Consider the following 5,078-nt stretch of genomic DNA (forward strand, 5'->3'; position numbering starts at 1 on the left):
AGCCATAGTTAACAGTCTCAGGAAGGTAAATAATGCCAAGGGTCATGTCGTTAAATTATTGTTGATTCAGGATTTGAACCTCATCCTGTCTCATTCCTAAATGTAAACTTGTTTTGCTGTCCAATGAAATTGGATTCCCAGGTAGGTATAGTAATAACAATAAATATTTTTTAAATATTTGAAATTTTCATTACATAACCAGGTAATCCTGAAACTTTTATTTAGAAGATCATTAACAACACATGCCAACATATCTCCACATAGAAGTTTGTCTTGACAGAAGAAGGCAGGTAGGGCTAGTGCACTAGGCTTGCCCAGGGCAGAACTGGAGCAGGAGCTGAGACAGCACCCAGGCAGCTAGAAGTGGTGCTAGAAGTTCTGCAGGACTGTAAATTTGTTTTGGTGGTTGCCATCCAACCACAATGGCTCAGCTCCCTTCTATCAATGTGGAGAAGGGCCCAGGACAGCAAATCACATGAGCACTGCCTGAGAACCAGGGAAGAGAGGCCAGCAGCCTCAGGTGAGGAAGGAGGTCAGATGAGATGATGACCTGCGATCATCATCAAGTGATGCTGCTGTGCACCTGTCTTCAAACCACTGCCCAAGGATGTGGGAGAAGGACCAGGTGGCAGGGATGAGGACTGTGGGCTATGAACAGGGCTGTTGGAAAGCCATCAGACCAGTGGCAAGGCACACAATTGTATGATGTTTCTCAGCAGGGAGAAGAGGATCATGGCCAGAGGGCTGCACCTTTCTAGTAATAGGAACTTCTAAGGCACATGCAGCAAAGACAGAGTGGGAGATGTTAGGGTTGTAGGTGAGAAAACAGGGACCTTGGGACCAGACTAGAGGAGAAAGAGAAGGAGGTAAGTCTGGAGTCTCCAGAACCAGTAGCACAATGGCAATTCTGACAGCTCTTCAACCTTCCTTTGTGCAGAGGATGTTGCCATGTATTAGTGGATCAGCTGGGAGAGCATCCAAGTCCTCTCTGGTGTGTTGCCCTCGGTATGGACAGAATGTAGCTGGAAAGCAGATTAAGTGACAGGCAAAGTCCTTGGGATTCAGGACATGGAGTTTGTTGGTGTACAGAATAGTGTTACTGTTCTAGAGTTACCATTGTCTGCCTGTTGAAATCAGGAAAGTCTTAACACAGAAAATATTCATTCATGGGTAGTATATTAAAACAAGTTACTACAGGAAGTGTTTTTTTTTTTAATTTTATGTGCTTTGTGACTATTTATACTATTAAGATAAATTTTAAAAAGTAATGCTTTAATTAAAAATGTGCCTTTAATATTGTATGGATTTTTAATTCCTCTCCATAGATGACTGAGAAAATAGTGTTGGAAAAATATGTAAGTCTCTGTTGTTTGAGAGAATGCCCATTCATAATAACCACACTTCCTTATTAACCAAGCTTCATGAAGTTAAAAAAAAATCTCTTCTTTTTCAGATCACAAAGAACTTGAATCATCATCACAAAAGATGGACAATATGTGTAAAACCACGAAAAAACTTAGTCTGAAATCTGATGTGACAACAAATGATATACAGAGGCCTATGCCAAGCACCAAGATCAGATGTTGCTGTTTGCCTCTAGATAGGTTCCATCTTGCAAGCTCTCCTAATGAGAAAAACAGCAGAAATGTGGGAAATGTGAATTCAGACAAGTTTTGCCAGAATCTTACCTTTGGAGGACTTAATATAAAAGATACCTCTACTACTGTTGGCTCCCAAATTAATGGTTTTGATCAGCAGATTTCAGAAAAAACTCAGGAACAACAATGTGAACTAAAGAACTTAACTGGCATGAGTGCAGTGATTGTGCCAAGTGTACTCCAGGAAAAAGTGACAATGAGCATCAATGATAGTGGTGACCATTCCAACAGTGCCACACAGCCCAACATGCCAGCCAGGTCAGCAAGAGAGGCACCAGTGAAACTGTCTTCTCATTCTCACCGTCTTGCTCCTGCAAGAGCACCCAGAATACTGCAGCCCCATCTCAGGACAACATTTTACAAACCACCTATCCTGACCAGCAAAGTCAGGGGGACTGAGGAGAGACCAGCTTCACCTTCAGCAACAGTGCCTCCTAGCACAGCTCTTACTCCCCTGAGTCATGTGGAGAAATCTGTTCCAGAGGCAGACAGCACATCAGCTTATGCTTTGAAACCAGCTGCTAAGCCTAAAGAGAACTGTGAGGAGGTTGGCCTGCCTGACATGAATCCAATGTGCCAGGGACTCAGGCTAAAACAAATGGAAGAGTTATAAGACCTTGAATTTGAAATGCCACAGTTTGTGTAGGTTGTCAAAATTCAGTTTTTCTTTTTCTTGTTTTGTTTTTATGTATTGTGTTTATTTTATGAAAGAATGTTGTAACAGAACCACTTTTGCATAGGATTTTCAAAGTGTATATTTTGCCTTTTGGCCTTGTATTGTGTTTGCTAGTCATATAGAATGATAGTGTTTTAGTCATATAGAATGATAGTGCCTCACTGGTATTGTCTTTAAATTCTGTGTTTTTGAAGTTATGCATAAAATAAGTATTATAATTTAAAATTTAAAATAATTTTCTCTATAAAATGATTCATGTAAATGCATCTTTAATGTATAATATTGTTCTCAACAAAGAGGGGCAGTAGGGAAAAATGAGCTTTATTTTGGAGCAAACCTGGTGTTGACTCATAAAATGCTTCTGAATGAAAGTGCCTGAAAAATCTTGATTGGGTATGAATATATTTTTTTCCCACATAATGTTCTAGTGCATCTTTGACCACTTGTGTTGTTATAGCATGTATGGAAGCATTGGCAATTCACTTAACTTTTTAAATATTTACATAGTGGCCTAAAAGCTTGCGAATCTGTGTTTACTAGAATTCTACTTGTCAATTTTTACATATGGTAATTAATACAATTGTAGAAAGAAATTGCACTTCAATACTAAAAAGTTTGAGACATTGGTAGAGACAACACAGACGAACAGAGTTGAGGCATCTTGAGTTTAAGAGACCTGTAACCTCACTGCTGTCAGCTGCAGCCTATTGCTGGATTGCCTGTGACTTCTGGCTGTCTGCTGACGAGTGCAAGTGGCCAACAGCTAGGGCAAGATAAAGCTCTCTCTGGTGGCCGCGGTTCTGCTGCTGCTCTGCACAGCATGGCTGAGCAGGATGACAAGAAAAGGACATGGGTACCATGGTCGTCATCAACCTGGGGACCACTTACCCCTGCTTCAGGGCGTTCAAGAATGGCCAGTGGAGATCGTCTCCAACGATCAGGGAAAGTGCATCAGGCTGTATTATGTGGCCTTCACCCCTGAAGAAGAACATCTGATCCTCGATACAGTCAAGAATCAGCTCACCTCCAATCCTGAGAACACGGTCTTCAAAACCCAGTGGCTCATTGGCAGCACAGGGAATGACCCTTCTGTGTAGCAAGACATCAAGTTCTTGCCTTTCAAAGTGTTTGAAGAGAAACATAAACATAAACCATACATTCAGGTTGACATTGGAGGTGGGCAAATTAAGACATTTGCTCCAGAAGAAATCTCTGCTATGATTCTCACTAAAATGAAAGAGACTGCTGAGGCTTATTTGGGAAAGAAGGTTACCTATGCAGTTGTTACTCTATCAGCCTTTTTTAATGATGCCACTGGCAAGCAACCAAAGATGTTGGAACTATTGATGGCATGAATGTTATGAGGATCATCAATGAGCCTAGAGCAGCTGCTATTGCTTATGGTCTGGATAAGAGGGAGGGAGAGAACATCATTTTGGTGTTTGATCTGGGTGGTGGAACCTTCTATGTGTCTCTTCTCCCCATTGACATTTTGATGTCTTTGAAGTCATGGCCACCAATAGAGATACTCATCCAGGTGGAGAAGACTTTGACCAGCATGTTATGGAATATTTAGTCAGGCTGTACAAAAAGAAGACTGGCAAAGATGTTAGGAAAGAAAACAGAGCTGTGCAGAAACTCCAGCATGAAGTAGAAAAGGCCAACTGGGCCCTGTCTGCTCAACATTAAGCAAGAATTAAAATCAAGTCCTTCTATGAAGAAGACTTTTCTGAAACCCTGACTCAGGAAGAATTTGAAGAGAAAACATGGACTGGTTCTGGTCTACCATGAAGCCTGTTCAGAAAGTACTGGAGGATTCTGACTTGAAGAAGTCTGATATTGATGAGATTGTTCTTGTTGGTGGCTCTACTCAAATTGCAAAGATTCAACAACTTGTTAAAGAGTTCATCAATGGCAAAGATCCATCCTGTGGCATAAACCCAGATGAGGCTGTTGCATATGGTGACACTGTCCAGGCTGGTGTACTCTCTGATGATCAAGATACAGGTGACCTAGCACTGCTTGAAGTATGTCCCCTGACACTTGGTATTGAAACTGTGGGAGGTGTCATGAGCAAACTGATACCAAGGAACACTGTGGTACCCACCAAGAAGTCTCAGATCTTTTCTACAGCTTCTGATAATCAACCTACTGTTGCAATCAAGGTCTATGAAGGTAAAGGACCCCTGAAAAAATACAACCACCTTCTAGGTACATTTGATCTCACTGGAATTCCTCCTGTGGGGTCCCCCAGATTGAAGTCACTTTTGAGATAGATGTGAATGTTATTTTTGGGGGCAACAGCTGAAGACAAAGGTAATGAGAACAAAAATAAGATTACAATTACCAATGACCAAAATTGCCTGACACCTGAAGAAATTGAAAAGATGGTTAATGATGTTGAGAAGTTTGCTGAGGAAGACAAAAGATGCAAGGAGTGCCTTGATACTAGGAATGACTTGGAAAGCTATGCCTACTCTCTAAAGTATCAGATTGGAGATAAAGAAAAGTTGGGAGGCAAACTTTCCTCTGAAAATAAGGAGACCATGGAAAAAGCTGTAGAGGAAAAGATTGAATGGCTGGAAAGCCACCAAGAAGCTGACATTGAAGACTTCAAAACTAAAAAGGAACTAGAAGAAATTGTTCAGCCAATTATCAGCAAATTCTATGGAAGTGTAGGCCCTCCCCCAACTGTTGAAGAGGATACAGCAGAAAGAGACGAGTTGAAGACACTGATCTGCTAG

At 41.2% G+C, this 5,078-nt stretch overlaps 1 pseudogene; it reads left to right on the forward strand.

Annotated features, from left to right (window-relative positions):
• Positions 1-1,494: 1,494 nt before the first annotated feature.
• LOC143639877 (endoplasmic reticulum chaperone BiP pseudogene) lies at positions 1,495-5,078 on the forward strand (annotated as a pseudogene).

The sequence above is a fragment of the Callospermophilus lateralis genome (genome assembly GCF_048772815.1).
Source record: "Callospermophilus lateralis isolate mCalLat2 chromosome 14 unlocalized genomic scaffold, mCalLat2.hap1 SUPER_14_unloc_1, whole genome shotgun sequence".
NCBI classification, from domain to species: domain Eukaryota; kingdom Metazoa; phylum Chordata; class Mammalia; order Rodentia; family Sciuridae; genus Callospermophilus; species Callospermophilus lateralis.